Here is a 17392-nt window from a genome sequence, read left to right on the forward strand (position 1 = left end):
GTTTGAAGAAAAAAAAAAAAAAGTTTTTTTTTTTTTTTAAATGAAAAAAAAAAGATGCCTCTAAGCCAAGACTTGTAGAGTGGTGCTGTTCCCCACGACATTCTATGTTCTATGTAATTTAAATGCCCTCCTCTATCTTTATGAAATGTTAGGTGGAGTCTCTTCAGTCACTGATATGTTTACAGGAGTGGCATTTTGTTTTAAAGGAGTTTAAAGAAGCAGGTGAACTGGTAAGTGATACATTATTAACTGACCTAAGGAAGAACGTACTTAACATCTTAATTAATGGAAATGTGTCTTTTCTCCACTGATGCCAGTAAATATGGAGAAATGTTTAAGAGTATCAGCTTGTACAAAGGCCAGGTCCAAGTGAAGGGAGTAAGATGTCTGAAGCCTGTGAGGTGGGGCCCTGCACTTAGAGACTCGTGGGTGGTTTGGAGGAGCTGGCAGAGAAGATGAGTGTTCAGAAGGGTGGAAAGTCAGCAAGCAGATGGGAAGGCGCTGGATCATGAAGGTGTTTGAATGTCTTGGAGAAGATTCTGTTTATCCCACTAGACTTTTGCAGATATGGCAAGCTCCTCAAGTCATCTCTCTCTGTCCAGTAGGGTATGTTTTGGATTGGCCAGAAGCTTCTATACCATCTTATGGAAAAACCCAAATTATATTTTTGAGCAACCCCAAAATTATAGCTTATAAATCATGGAGAACAATTAGGAAGGTAGGTTTCTATTCAACAGCACCTTATAGATTATGAAGAACTACTGCAGGACACAATGTAGTGGGCTCATATGTACTATTCTGATTTTGGGGAATGGAATCTGAGACTGAGAGAGTGGACATGTCCCTGCCCAAAGGCGTTCAGTTAAGTGTGACAGAGATACTTGCTGCTGCTGCTGCTAAGTTGCTTCAGTCGAGTCTGACTCTGTGCGACCCCATAGATGGCAGCCCACCAGGCTCCCCCGTCTCTGGGATTCTCCAGGCAAGAACACTGGAGTGGGTTGCCATTTCCTTCTCCAGTGCATGAAAGTGAAAAGTGAAAGTGAAGTTGCTCAGTCGTGTCCGACTCTTAGTGACCCCATGGACGGCAGCCTACCAGGCTCCTCCGTCCATGGGATTTTCCAGGCAAGAGTACTGGAGTGGGGTGCCATTGCCTTCTCCAGATAGAGATACTTATGTTGAGCTAAATTTTGCTTCTCTGTAGTTCCTCACTGTTTATTCCCTCTTGTGATTAATAAAAAAGAGCCTCAAAGCATGTTTTAGTGAGGACACAACCTGGGGAGCTGGAAGATTGGTTAGGCTAACATGGGTTCCAACTCTATCACCTGCTATCTCTGTGACCTTAAGAGTTTCCCATTATTTCTGGGAGTCCTGAATAATGTGAATTTTTACCTGAAAAATAGGAATATTAGTATACAAATTTCTTGTCTAGATTTTCAGAGCTCTTATCATATCAACATGTTCCCAGGTTGAGCAGAAGGATTTAGAAACTCTAGAATGACTGTCTTGCTTGAGTCTATAGTTCATCTTTAAAATGGAGAACTTTCTCATGAAATTTTTAGAATTTCTCATGCAATACCTTATCACTCACCCTAATGAAACAAATGCCCTAATTAGGTATCAGTAACTGCTTGTGGAATATATTTTAGCAGATGAATGCTATCTGGAAAGGTACCCAGAAAAATCAAATGTCACATACAACTTGCCTTTACCTCCTGCTCTTTTCCCCCATCACATAGGCATTGATGCTCCAACCAAACTGAGCTACCAGCTGTCTTCCACATCTCCTGCTTTCCTTCTTTTGTAATTTTCTGCTGCTATTGCCTTAGTTTAGAATACCTTTCCCCAGTATTACTCATTCAAATTCTCCTTGTGCATCAGGACTAACCTCAAATTCCACTATTTCTAATACTTCTCTCTTTCTGCAGTAAAGAAGGAATAATTTCTTCTTCACAAGTACCCAATAGTTCTTAAAGCATTTACATGTCTCAGCTCTCCAAAAATCTAAGCTTCTTGAGGTCAGGACTTGCATCTTAACATCTGTGTATCTTACATCTTTGAGAGGCATAGGGTCAAGGGCAGGCATGGACTGCAGATCAGGATCCTGGATACAAACTGAGTGCTGCTGCTGACCAGCTGTGTGATCTAAGGGACTCCTGGAATACTGTGATCACTCAACAAGTGTCCCCATTTGCTATTTATATTCTTAATAACATACAGGGCCATACACATTATTCATTCCGTGCTCAGTGAGTGTTTATTAAATGAATAAATGAAAAAGCAAACAAAAAGTAGTTTGTTGTTGAGTGTCTGTTATATGAATGAATAATTTAACAGATTTGGAAGAAAATTTGTCAAGCATTCTGCTTTTCACTGAACCAAAAGATATTCTACAAATGTAATGCTCAGCCTTCTCCTGGGACTCTCCTCAAAGCTTTATTCCCTTAAGTACCCTTCTCTTAGAACCATCCACCGCTAAGATGATACAGCTTGTAAGAATATTTTATTTTTGTTTAAGAGTGACTGCTTTATGCTCAAGAGATGCATCAAGACTTGCAGACTAAAGGAAGAGGATTTCTCTGCTGGCCTGTGGAGCAGGTTGGTTTCTCTGTAAGAGCTGAGCCAAAGGATCTTCACCACCATTGTAATCATGGATCTTCTGAGTAAACAAGATGCAGATGGCATGCATGAAGGTTCCTGGACATCCTGACTCTCCTTTCAAAACGAACGTCGAGGCTGCTCATCCTGCATGTTGTAGGATATGGGACCCTCCACTCTCCCCTGTTCTCACCAAATAGGAGAAGCTGCCCGAGCCAGAGGGGCAGCTGGATTACTAATTATGCTGCCCCCGGGGTACCTCTTTCATCTTAACTGTCTCGTTCAGCTGTGGGGATGCACCAGTATCTAGCTGATTTTTGAAAAAGCCTCTTTAATAACACAATCAAATAGCCTTGATTTGAGATAGGAGAGGGAGAATTTGAGGAAAATGTCCATCTTGTTTTCTGGTATTCTTTTCTTTGTATAGAAAGATTCAGTGATGGCTGCAGTTGGTTTTCCAAAACTTCTTTCTGATCAAAGTTGATAAAGCTCTTCTATATAGGAAGAATGTGAATGCTCTCTCTCCCTTTTTTTGACTAGCTTAATTTTTGTGTCTTATGGAGAAACAAAAATTGCTGTCTAATATCATACAACCATAGATCCTTATGGCCAGAGTCTGATGTCATCACAAATAGTAATTCTTAATCCAATGGCCATGAATTAAATGATTTATATGTGCCAGGCACTGAGCTAGTTGTAAGTACCTACAACTGTATTTCCTTTCAAAGATTTAGCAGAAAACAAAAAAAATAATAGCTAGCATTTATATATATATTTTGTGTGTGCTTATTATGTTCCAACCACTTGACAAAAATACTTTTGTGTAATATTTATGAAAAAAAGCAAGGTGAGATGATTATTTCCATTTTATGGAAATGTGGCGACTGAAACTCTGAGAAGTGGAATAATTTGCTTTAGATGACTCATTAAGATCTGATGTTTGGGTAGAGGTTTTTGACACTGGCTTCCAGAGAGAGGTGAGCCACACCGGGAAGAGGAATTGGTACAAGAAAAGCAGGGAGACAGAAGGCCGGGTCAGGTTCTGCAAAGAGCTGTGTGTCATTGTCCTTCAGACCATAACAAGAGAGAAGTTTGAATGGGAAGGTAGGCTTGATAAGATGAAGCAAGGCTTGGAAAACCAAGCTGTGTCAATGGGATTCATTCTCAAACACTTGGATCATTGCTGTCACCAACTGTAATATGGATTAATTATAGGTAGAACTGAGTTAATAGGAATAATCAATCAGATAATACATCGGTGATTTTTATTGTTTTTCTGCATTATCAGAGCACTATGTGCTCATTATAAACATTTTTGGAAAGTGCCAAAAAATAGAAACAAAAATAATTGACCTTTGAGTCACTTCCCAAAGCAACTACTGTGCACAGTCGGGCCTATTTCTTATCAGTCTTTTTTTTTCCCCCCTTAATAAGATGGTAACTTTTATTTTACATGTTATAGCTAGTGGTAAAGAATCCATCTGCAATGAAGGAAATGTGGGCTTTGATCCCTGGGTTGAGAAGATCCCTGGGTTGAGAAGATCCCCTGGAATCTTCTACTAGAAGTGAAATGTAGATTCTTCTACTAGAATCTTCATCTAGTAGTGAAATGGCTACTCACTTCAGTATTCTTGCCTGAGAAAGTCCATGGACAGAGGAGCCTGGCAGGCAACAGTCCATGGGGTCTCAAAGAGTCAGACATGACTGAGGGACTAAACAACACCAGGCCCTTGAAAACACACACTTCAGTGGCTATTATCCACCGATTGGATGTAACACGTTTTACATAAACAAGGCTTTGGAGTTCAATACACAGATGTTTTGTGATCGGGATACTTATAAGTAACACTTTTTTGATAAGTAATATTTTGATGACAATACTTGTGTTTCAAGTTTTCTGACAGTTTAAATGATTCTATAGAATGAATTTCTCGGAATGGTACTGCCAAGTTAGAGGTTACATGTGCTACCTTTTACTGTGTTTTAAGTCTTCCATCATAATGACAGCGTCAGCGCTTTTTTAGGCTGCCTTACCCATTTGTATGCTGCTGAATTTTCTTCTGTCTCGTTCACATATATAACATCTCTTATAAATGTCAAGTAAACAGCTGAGATTGAAATTCCTGTTCCCTAAGAGAGACTTTCTTGGACTCCAAAATCACTGCAGATGGTGACTACAGCCATGAAATTGAAAGACTCTTGCTCCTTGGAAGAAAATCTATGACAAACCAAGACAGTTTATTAAAAAGCAGAGACATCACTTTACTGACAAAGGTCCATATAGTCAGAGCTATGGTTTTCCAGTCGTCACGTACATATGTGAGCGTTGGACCATAAAGAAGGCTGAGCACCATAAAGAAAGCTGATGCTTTCGAACTGTGGTTCTGGAGAAGACTCCTGAGAGTCCCTTGGACAGCAAGGAGATCAAACCAGTGAATCCTAAAGGAAATCAATCCTGAATATTCACTGGAAGAACTGATACTGAAGCTGAAGCTGAAGCTCCAGTACTTTGGCCACCTGATGCGACGAGCTGACTCATTGGAAAAGACTCTAATGCTGGGAAAGAGTGAGCACAAGAGAAGAAGAGGGTGACAGAGGATGAGATGGTTGGATGGTATCATCAATTCAATGGACATTAACTTGGGCAAACTAGGGAGATAGAGGACTGAGAAGCCTGACGTGCTGCATGGGATTGCAAAAAGTCAGACATGACTGAGCAACTGAACAACAACAACTAAAGGAGATTTAAAACTGCTAGAGTATCTGTCTTGCTGGAGGAAAGATTTTTGTTGGAAGCAGGGAAGAAAATCCTATGCATTCTGCTGAATGACTTCCCGCAATGCTATTGACCAAAAAAGTTTCCATCTCTTAGTAAAACCCCACAGTTTCTGCAGAGCATGTCTGCAACCACCCCCTACCCCGGGGGAATCTGAGAAGTCGGTGCTTATTTAAGGATTCTTTAAGTGGCTTGAAGCTCTACCGAGAGGCTTAGGAATGCATGATCTATTAATATAATACTTATTGAGTGACTAAGCCACCAGCATCACAAAGCTTACAGATGACTAATCATTTTTCTCATTCTGCAGAGGGTGGTTTATGAAACAAAGCAAACAAGGCCTCTGCCCTTTTGTTCTGTGATTCACTCCTCTGAAGTGCCCAGTGGGAAGGCTGGGGGAGCATTGGGACACCTGCCAGTTCTCCTGGCTCTTCCCCACTGCTTGCTTTATCCATTCCCCCTCCCACAGTGTCCCAGCTCGCTGGGGCTACACCTCTGTGTTCAAGGCTCGAGGAGACCGGTGGTGTGCACCAGGGAAGAATCAGCCTTTGAACTTCAATACAGCTTCACATTCAGGCTCCAACATGCCGCAGCTGTGTGGCAACCTTGGGCAAACAACTTGGCTTCCCTAAGCTCCAGTGATTCTCCTCTCTTAGGCTGAGATAAAGAAAGAAGTTCCGGAGTTGTTACAGGAACCGGTGAACGCTAAGTGGTTTGTGCCATGCCTTGGTGAGAATGAGAGTTCAAGAAATGGTGATTGTTATTAAGGCAAGCTACACATTTTCCCAGGCCATCTCCCAAGAGTCAAGTAACTGTATGACTTGGGAACTTTTCTCTGATCTTTTGTTTGTTCATTCTAAAAACCAATTATAATAATTTCCACCTGGTAGTTTTGTAAGGGAAATAGAACAAGATGTGACAACGTGTCTGGCACAGAGTAGCTTCTCAACACATGTGTTTTTTTCCCCCTTTCTCTCTCTGTGGTTGACTCAAGAGTCCCTTGGGATGTCCAGCCTCCTGAAACTGCTCTTAGAGATTCTTAAGGTGGAAGACTATTGTTCTGAAGCAGTAACCCCAGAAGAATGATTCCAAACACTGGCACTGGGGATTTCTCTGACTTGGAGAAGAAAAGGAGTTTGGGGCTTCTGGAAATGGCAGCAGCTTGGGTACTGGTTGATGAATTACCCTGGGCGGGGTGTGGCCAGTTACAAACCTAGGGAGGTTAGATTCTGGCTGGCACAGTTTAGGGGTGACATAGAGTAAAGACTGAGGGACCATCCCCAATGTTCTAGACCAACCAGTATGATGGGTCTAGAGAAGAGGAGGGCTCCCCAGTAATAACTGCTGTTGAGCTTCCTGCCACTCTGTCCACTGGGGGCTCCCAGGTAGACTTCACTTGATTGAGACAAACAGCATGGTGTGGTGTTTCTTGTATGCTAGTGTGATACAAATTAACATCGTGGTGCTAGTGGTAAAGAACCTGCCTGCCAATGCAGGACACATAAGAGACGTGGGTTCAGTTCCGGGGTTGGGAAGATCCCCTGGAGAAGGGCATGGCAACCTCTTCCAGTATTCTTGTCTGGAGAATCCCATGGATGGAGGAGTCCATGATATTGCAAACAGTTGGACATGACCAAAGCTACTTAGCATGCACACATGCACATCTATAGACACCAAGGACAATAGGGTTTAATCGACAGGGCTTAATAAATGGCAGTCAATACTGTTTCTGTTCTTGTCTGACAGGGAGATGGGGTTTGAGGCATAAAATGTAGCTAAGAGTGTGGATTCTGCAGTCAAGCCAAGAGCAGTGTTCATCATTTACCATCTGGGGGCTCTCGGGCAACTCATTAAACTGTCTTGATCCTGTTTTTTCATCTGCAGGTTTCAGATACTAAAAGTACCTCTTAAAAAATGCTGTTGGTCCTAAGAACCATGTTTGGCTTGAATAACTGATCAATCATTGGTAGCTGTCATTAACAGTAACCATGATTGTGCGGTAGTTGCTGAAGGATGCTTCATGCTTCCTCACCATCATTTTTAAAGATCAGTATAGAAAGGTAAACATTCAAAGGCACAAATTCTACTTACATTATGCTCATTAACATTTATTCCAGAGGGTATTGGGATGCTTTATGGCACATTTTATGTAGGCTTAGAAAAATTCCTTTGAGAACAACCATGCATTTTCATGTAGGTGCTCTCGAACCTGAAGAACTCTGCCTGTTTGGAGAAAACCAAGGACAAAGACAGGAAGATAGAAAGTTTGCAGAAAATTAGCCCTGGAGCTGTGAATGCTTCTTACTCAGGACTTAGAAAAGCTGAAGGAAGAAATCCAGGGAACCAAGGGGCTGCAGAACGTGGCTCAGCTCCACACCAACAAGGTGAGCAGCAAGTGAGAGCTTATGGTGTTTGGTGCGGAGTTTGCGGTCTCCGAAGGAGAAGATTGAACTCTGGGACCAGAGATGGTCTCAGTCACTCAGAGCTTTGTGTAGCAAAATTTTATTTAAAGTGACAGGACAGAGAGAGCTTCTGACATAAACATCAGAAGGGAGTAGAAAGAGTACCCACCCTCACTGGTTTAAGGGGACCTTATATACTTTTCAAATGGCTGCTGAGAATGGATAAAAAGAAAACCTCAAGGGCCTAAGAGTTCCACCAGACCCTTTCCCAAGACATACACCCTGAGATAACTTTGGCACAACCTTAGCCAGGGAGAACCAGTTCAGGACAACATCTCTAGGCAAGATACACTGTTTCTGGGTAATCAGGGGTACCAGTCTTGAGAAACAGGTTCCCAGGCAAGATTTGTTACAACTATGATCATTAACTTAGAGCCTAAGAAAAGCATTTTCATGAGTAAAACCTTGTGCTCTGTGACCATTAGTTCTGGACATAAAGAAAGGCAGTTCTTGGACAAGATACATTGTTGCACGAGGCTTAAGGAAAGCATGAGGGAGAATGTTCTCCTCCTCCTTAGAGGGCCTGGGGCTGCCTGCCTAAGCTTTATGTCTCTCACAGGGCCAGTGACAACCTGCACAAGCTGCCACAGTCCCCCATGCGCACACTTGAAGGTGAAAAAATTGGTCAATGCTTCACTGCAGCCTTTTGTATTTCCGGGGCATTTCTCCTATAGCCTCTCCAGCCTCACAGACATGGGATTCTGGAAATTGGCTCCCCACTTAGCTAAGGTGATACATAACAAAGCCACCGACCCTCTAATCTCTTTATAGGGTCATAGGCTTCAGCAGTACCTGAACTGGGAACTTCCAGATGTACAAGCTGGATTTAGACAAGGGAGAAGAACGAGAGATCGAATTGCCAACATTCATTGGCTCATAGAGAAAGCAAGGGAACTCCAGAAAAACATCTACTTCTGCTTCACTGACCACGCTAAAGCCTTTGACTGTGTGGATCACAACAAATCGCAAAATTTGTAAAGAGATGGGAATTCCAGACCACATTACCTGGCTCCTGAGAGACCTGTATGAAGGTCAAGAAGCAACAGAACCAGAGATGGAATAACAGACTAGCTCAAAATTGGTACCTCAAGGCTGTGGGTTGTCACCCTACTTATTTAACATCTATGCAGAGTACATCATGCGAAATGCTAGGCTGGATTAAGCACAAGCTGGAATCAAGATTGCTGGGAGAAATATCAACAACCTCAGATATGCAGATGATACCACTCTAATGGCAGAAATCAAAGAGGAACTTCTTGATGAGGGTAAAAGAGGAGAGTGAAAAGTCTGGCTTAAAACCCAACATTCAAAAACCAAGATTATGGCATCTGGTCCCATCACTTCCTGGCAAACAGAAGGTGAAAAAATGGAAACAGTGACAGACTATTTTCTTAGGCTCTAAAATCATTGTGCATGGTGACTGTAGCCATGAAACTAAAAGATGCTTGCTCCTTGGAAGAAAAGCTATGACAAAACTAGACAGTGTATCAGAAAGCAGAGATATCACTTTGCTGACAAAAGTCCATACAGTTAAGCCATGGTTTTTCCAGTAGTCATATATGGATTTTAGAGTTGGACCATAAAGAAGGCTGAGCACCAGAGAATTGATGCTTTTAAACTGTGATGTTGGAGATGATTCTTTAGAGTCCCTTGGACAGCAAGGAGATTAAACCAGTCAATCCTAAAGGAAATCAACCCTGAATATTCATTGGAAGGACTGATGCTGAAGCTGAAGCTCCAATATTTTGGCCACCTGATGCAAAAAACTGACTTGTTGGAAAAGACCCTGATGCTGGGAAAGACTGAAGGCAGGAGGAGAAGGGGAAAGACAGAAGGTGAGATGGTTGGATGGCATCACCAACTCAATGGGTATGAATTTGAGTCATGCCCAAACTTTGAGTCTCTCAGACTCCTGGAGATGGTGAAGAACAGGGAAGCCTGGTGCACTGCAGTCCACGGGGTCGCAAAGAGTCAGGCATTTATTGTCCTGTTGTTCACACTTTTATTTGCTAATTCTGGAGTAATAGGTAAAGTCCCACTTACTTATTGAATATTTACATTTGTACAAACATACTCAGACACTTGTACCCTTAGGTGAGGGATCCAGAGAGAGTGAGCAAGAGAGCTGTAGGTTCTCTACCAAAATGTTAACAGCAGTGCCTACTGGGTGGTGGTGAGGATGAGGGATTATTATTTTTTTCCTTTGTGCTTTACTGCCATGCTCCCCATTTTTTCCCAATGACATTCTATCGCTCTTTAAATAAGAAGATGAAGTCCAATAAACATGATTTTTAAAATATTTTGGGAGAGCCGCAGTGCCGTTCAGCTGGTGAACCAGATGTGAGGGGCATGGGCCAGGGCTTTCTGACCTCCTGGCCCCCCAGGTGGCTCCTGATTTGATGAAACCTCAGCTGCTCTGAATTCCTACAGCACCTGCCACAACAAAAGGAGGCCCTGTCCTGGGCAGGCTCATGCGCCTGTGCATGCCTTTGCAGAACAAAGAACCGAAAGAGGAGCTCAGTGAGCCTCTCTTGGACACTGTCCATCCACCCAAGCCCTCTGGGGGAGGTAACAGTCCACCTGCCAGGAAGGTGGCCACAGCCACAGTGAATCCCCCCCACCTCCCTTTTCTCCTCTCTGGTGGTCCTCTCCCTCCTTTGGCCCCCTGCCTCCCGCTTGGCTCACATCTCAGCTCCTGCCTCGTTCTAAGGACCATTTAGCATCTGCTCCTCTGATGATGCCTCTGTGTTTCTCTCACAGATCCAGCTTTGCCCCGCACAGCACAGCTGTGCCTGAGAGATGAGTGGGCTTCCCAGGAGGCAAAGGCCACAATGAACCGGCTGCCCCTCAGTCTTTCCAGCTTCTCTCTGCCCACGTGCTCACACTCTCGGCCCAGATGGAGGAAAACAGCCAGACCAGATTTGCTGGCGTGCTCGAGTTGGTCTGGTGGAGGATGGACTCTGTATGGGGACAGGAGGGGAACGGGGTGGGACTCATCCCACTGCATGCTCTGGCAGGTTCAAAGTGGTTTGGGTGATTTGGGGATTTTTGGAGGCAGGACTGTGTGGGACTTGCCTGGTGGCTCAGACAATAAAGAATCACCTGCAGTGTGGGAAACCTGGGTTCAGTCCCTGGGTTGGGAAAATGCCCTGGAGAAGGGAACGGCTACCCACTCCAATATTCCTGCCTGGAGAATTCCATGGCACAGAGGTGCCTGGCAGGCTACTGTCCATGGGGTTGCCAAGAGTCAGACACGACCGAGCGACTGACACTTTGGCTTTGCGGCAGATCGCAAGGGTGATTTCAATTCTTCACCCTGTTAGCCTGGTTGTTTGCTGTGTCATTTTGCAAGTCCTCTCAATACAGATGGAATCTTTTACACCTTGAATTTGGGCTGGCCTTGCGACTTGCTTTTGCCAATAGAACCCGATGGAAGTAATGGTTTCCTAGTTCCAAGCCTAGACTTCAAGAGGCCTGTTACTGACTTTTGGTTCTTCCCACCATGACCATAAGGGCACACGGCTCTTTGGCACATAGAACTGAGCTGGATCATCCCATTCGTCCCAGAATAGGCTGACCTGGCTAGTGGACACCCAGCCGTCTCTACACTCTTCGAGTGAGCCAAGCTAAGATGAACAGAGCCATCCGGCTCAATATCCTAGAGACGTGAGCAGTTAACACTGATGATTGTATGAGGTTTTAAGTAATTTTTCTTATGTAGCATTACTGTGAAGAGAGGTAACTGAAAAGTGACCTTGCAACATAAATTCATTTTATTCCTCACCTTGGACTCATTCAGTCATTCAACAGATATGGAGTATGTACCATTTGTCACCCCTGTGCTAAGCGTCCTTGGGGAGACAAAGGTGGTGGTGGTATTACTTCACCAGGAGCATGTTGGCAGGAGCAAGAATGTGTTATATAAGAGCAAGGATTCTCTAGTTAATTCACTGATGTGTCCCCATCACCAAGAAGAGTAAGCTGGCAATTAGAAGATGTTCTGTAGACATTTTTTGTCTTACACAGGTGTGTGTGTGTGTGTGTGTCAGTGTATGTGTGTGTGTATCACATAACTGATTGAATATTTTATACAAATACATTTCTCTTGCCCTCCTTAGACTGGCAGACTGTTCCCAATTCTTTTCTGCACTATCTTTTTCTCCACTATCTACACCCCACTCCCCCCGCCAACCTGACTCTCTTCGTAAGCTGTCAACAGCAAAAAGCGCAGTGTGCCATAAACTCACCTCCATAATAGAATGTAGATGCATAAATCAAAACAGCTTCTAACGGGTTGTCTGCAGTCATAAATGCTGCAGAGGCAGCCCGACTGGCAAGTGTAAGAGAGATTATACAAACCACTGCCTGGAGAAAACCCAGCGTCATGAATAAACTCAGCCTTGAATTATTTATGTATTTCCAGCATTATTTTCCCTCTCCTATTCTGCAAGGCTTGCAAATGGTTTTTGTGGAGGGCTGAGAGGGCCTGATTTTGGCTCTAAAGGAAAACAGTTGGAGTTTTGTCTTAGGGCAAGTTTCAGGGCGATGATTCCATTGTCTTCCATGGGGCAGCCACACGACTAGCAGGGCTGTGTGGTGGGGAGAGGCTGTTTAGAATTCAGGGCAGCCTGCTTCTAAGCCCAGCAAGTTGCGTCCCTTGGGGTTTGCTGGCTTTGTGAACCACTTGGGAGCCACGTGGCTAGAGGGTGAGCCTCGGGGCCAGCCTTCCCCACCTGGCCCAGGCTGCTTCATTCTCTTTTGTGCAGTAGGTTTCAACCTAAGATGCTGTGGTAAAAAAAAAATGATTTTGACTGTAAAATAAAATTTAAAATTTGGAAATCCCTGGTCCTGGCTGATTTCTGAGAGTCCAAAGTGGCTTCAACTCAAGCTGCCTAGGAGAGTCTCTGGGAGCCTTTGAAACCTATTTATGCCAGGGCATCAATCTTGATCAATAAAATCGGAATTTTTCTAGAGGTGGGTGGAAGTTAAGATTTTTTAAAGCTCCCAGGTGACTCTGATGGGCCGTGGGTTTGAGAACCATGGCTTCAAACCCTTCACTCATTCAGTAGGATGTGTACCAAGCACCTGTTGTAAGCCAGGAGCACAGCAAAGAACTAGGGATGGAGTGATGAAGGAGACATGACCAGTCCTTGCCTTCATCAGTCCAGTTCAGCTCAGTTCAGTTGCTCAGTCGTGTCCGACTATTTGCAACCCCATGGATCGCAGCACACCAGGCCTCCCTGTCCATCATCAACTCCCGGAGTTTACCCAAACTCATGTCCATTGAGTCGCTGATGCCATGCAGCCATCTCATCCTCCGTCCTCCCCTTCTCCTCCTGCCCCCAATCCCTCCCAGCATCAGGGTCTTTTCAAATGAGTTAACTCTTCGCATCAGGTGGCCAAAGTATTAGAGCTTCAGCTTCCACATCAGTCCTTCCAATGAACACCCAGGACTGATCTCCTTTAGAATGGACTGGTTGGATCTTCTTGCAGTCCAAGGGACTTACAAGAATCTTCTCCAACACCACAGTTCAAAAGTATCAATTCTTTGACTCTCAGCTTTCTTTACAGTCCAACTCTCACATCCATACATGACTGCTGGAAAAACCATAGCCTTGACTAGATGGACCTTTGTTGGCAAAGTAATGTCTCTGCTTTTTAATATGCTATCTAGATTAGTCATAACTTTCCTTCCAAGGAGTAAGCGTCTTTTAATTTCATGGCTGCAGTCACCATCTGCAGTGATTTTGGAGCCCAGAAAAATAAAGTCAGCCACTTGCGTTCATGGAGTTCTCCATTTAGTGGGAGATTCTGACACATGAATAAACAGAAAAGGCATGAACGAATACAAGCTGTAACTAGTTGGTGGGATGTGTAGTGATGTGGGGAGAATAGAACACTGTAAGGGTTTTTTAGTAGGCTTTTAAATTATTTATTAACTTATTTTTGACTGCGCTGTGTCTTCGTTGCTGTGTGCAGGCTTTCTCTATCTGTGACGAGTGAGAGCTCCTCTCTAATTGCAGTGCACGGGCTTCTCACTGCGGTGCCGTCTCTTGGTGCAGAGCATAGGCACCAGGTGCACAGGCTTCAGTGGGTACAGCTCTTGGGCTTAGCTGACCCAAGGCAGGTTGGATTTTCCCGGACCGGGGATTGAACCCCTGTCCCCTGCGTTGGCAGGCAGATTCTTAACTACTAGAGGAGTAAGGAAGTCAGTATACTAGTCTTAACAGCAATAATAGTAATAGTGATACTTTTTATTTTATTTTTTTGCTGAGATAACATTGCTTACACCCTCTCTAAAATTCAAGTACTGTACTAAAGTATTTACATGAAATAGCTTATTGAATTCTCATGCCATTCTTATAAATAGGTGCAATTATCATCTTTGCTTTACAAATGAAGAAACTGAGGCCCAGAGAGGTTAAGTAACTTAGCCAAGGTTGCACAGCCCACACGAGTAAAGTATGGGGAAAGGGAAGTGCTTCCCAGCCTAAGGGAATCAAGCTGGTGTCTCCATGATTCACACCTCTTTGCACAAACTTCAAGCTGCAGAGATTGTGGAGCTGAATGAAGGTCAGAGTATACGTTATGGAAGGAAAATTAATCTTTTCCAAGTCGATGCACTGATATAAGTTGTGACCTTGTACATGTACACACACACACACACACACACACACACACACACAGGCCCTCTATGGTTTATTTTGTTTCTGGTTGCCTCTGCTGTGGAACCTGACTACAAAAATTGTCTGGAGAAAATTTTCTATAGAAAAATAAGCAAGTTTGGGGTCCAAAAGTGTTTCAATTGATCCCATCACTTCTCCTTGAATTCATACGTCTCTAATCCACTATGGGCTTATTTTTGAACTAGGAAGGACTCTAAACCTAAGTGTTTTCTTAAGAACTTCTGTACCTTCCTGCTTCCATCCAGGTGACTCCCCGATCCCAACACACATCTTCCAGGTAAAGAACAGGCCCATGCCAAGAGCCCCCAGCACTGGTCTCTCCTTAGCCATGCACAGCTTGCTGGAAACCAATGAAAGCCCACACTTTCCCCTAATGCAAGACCTTGAACTTCAAGTGTACATTTTCTTCTAGTTGGTCAGGGAATGTAGAGCTGAGATGCCAGTGGGCCTGGTAAGGTCAGAGGAATAATCAATCCGGGTGTGTACAGAGAACTTGAATGAAGGCTTGTGGAGTTGCTTTTGTAAACCCCCAAAAAGAAGACACACACTAAGAATTTCATGAGACTACGTTGCTGTTGGGAAGGAGGAAAGCAAGATCCATGGCGTGGAATGAGTTAGGCCCTGCTTCTCTGTAAGTGTCACAACACATGCCCACATGCTCGCACGCATGAAATGCTACAAGTGGAAGAGACTAAGAGATGACACTTTTATCTCACAAGGAAGCAAAGAGGCACAAGCACAGCTCACACAAGCCCACACTTTGGCACACTTGGTATGATAATCCAGTCCGCCTGACTCCCCACTGATGGCTCTTCACCTGACCTCTCTTTAATTGTGTGCTTTTTTTGCCTACAATCCCATGATTCAAGGTGTCAGCTACAAATCGGCACTTGCCATCTACCTCTGGGCTTCCCTGGCAGCTCAGATGGTAAAGAATCTGCCTGCAATGCAGGAGACCTGGGTTCCATCCCTGGGTCAGGAAGATCCCCTGAAGAAGGGAATGGCATCTGCTCCAGTATTCTTGCCTGGAGAATTCCATGGACAGAGGAGCCTGGTGGGTTACAGTCCAGGGGGTCACAAAGAGCCAGTCACGACTGAGTAACTAAACATGCTTGCATGAATCTATCTCTACAAGAATCAAATCATATGCTGCTGCACCTGCTGACTTTCAATACCCCCTGAGAGAGTTCAGAGTGTAGAGCAGAAATGAGGTTCTCTGTGCTCTGAAAAACTGGCAGAACAAGTCTTCAGATATATATTTTCAAGAGCTGATTTTATGAGCCTACTTTCTGTATCACCTCATATCTAGAAAAGTATTAAAGTCCTTCATAGTGATCCCTGCTCCTCTTGACTAGCAGAAACCTTCTTCGAAAATAAGTGCTTGATTGCATGAACTCCTCCTCAGCAAAATCACATGTATACTGACCTTCCCCCATGGCCTCTGTGGAGCAGTTTCTCAGAACTTTCTGAAATGCTGCCTTTGGAACTATAGTCCTCATTTTGTCCCACATAAGACTTCACTTGCAACTCTCACATTGCTTTAAGTCAGTAGAAGGAAATTCTACCTGATGTCACCGAATACAATTTCACCTGAAACTGAATAATGAGATCACTTGATGAGGTGGTTCACCCTGCAGGCACCTTGGTTCACCAGGCCACGCCTCACATTTGCAATGCCACATCATGTCAGACTCTTCTGTGACCTGTGGACTGGGGTCCAACAGGCTCCTCTGTCCATGGGATTCTCCAGGCCAGAATACTGGAGTGGGTAGACATTCCCTTATCCAGAAGATCTTCCCAACCCAGTGATTGAACCCAGATCTCCCGCATTGCAGGCAGATTCTTCACTGTCTGAGCTACCAGAGAAACCTGCCCCATTTCTTCTTATAAGCAAGCTTTGTGCCTTTAGTAGATGAGGGGGGATTTTTTCCCCTGAGAATTGTATAACCGTTTCTACTTGTTTGGAATTGGTACTCTTCAAAGCTTGCTAACAACCACTGTCTTATATAATCCTGCCAAGGGCCTCTCAATAGATAGGCAAGCTGTCATTATCAACTTATTCTGCAAGTGAATTGCATTAGGTACAGAAGTGGCCTCCTCCTGGGTCCTCCTGGGACCTTGGTGTCATCATCATGGTAACAGGATGATGTAGCTGTTGGTAAGTTCTGGTGACCTTCTCACTTGCCCTTACAAACTGCCTTTACCAGTTCCGTCTGCATTTGCTCTGCTGTGTTCCTATCACTAACTTCAGGTCTGCCTCCTTTTCAAGTCATTAGATTGACTCCCATCTTTTAGAACCAAGAGATCCAAACAGCCTGGATACTTAAGCTAGGGAGTGTGTGTGTGCACGCACATTATTGTGGGTCTGTGTTGTTCAGTCACTCAGTCATGTCCGACTCTTTCCGACCCCATAGACTGTAGCATGTTAGGCTTCCCTGTCCTTCAACATCTCCCAGAATTTGCTCAAACTCATATCCATTGAGTCAATGATGACATCCAACCATCTCATCCTCTGTCATCCCCTTCTCCTCCTGCCCTCAGTCTTTCCCAGCATCAGGGTCTTTTCTAATGAGTCAACTCTTCACATCAAGGGGCCAAAGTACCGGAGCTTCAGCTTCAGCATCAGTTTTTCCATTGAATATTCAGGGTTGATTTCCTTTAGGACTGACTGATGTGCATGTAGATTTTTATTATCTTTCCATCAAGAGCACTTCAGAACCTGCTTCCACCCGCCCCTCTCCCCAGTAAAATAGGAACTTCCTTCTCTCCAACAGATTGAAAAAAAATACAGTTAGCTCTTTCTCCAGGCTGATTTGCAAAAGCAAATTTCCTACATTCCCACCCATTTTCCCTCTGCTTTCTTTTCTTTGTTT

The sequence above is a fragment of the Bison bison genome, unplaced genomic scaffold, assembly GCF_000754665.1.
Source record: "Bison bison bison isolate TAMUID 2011002044 unplaced genomic scaffold, Bison_UMD1.0 scf7180017864379, whole genome shotgun sequence".
Taxonomy (NCBI): domain Eukaryota; kingdom Metazoa; phylum Chordata; class Mammalia; order Artiodactyla; family Bovidae; genus Bison; species Bison bison.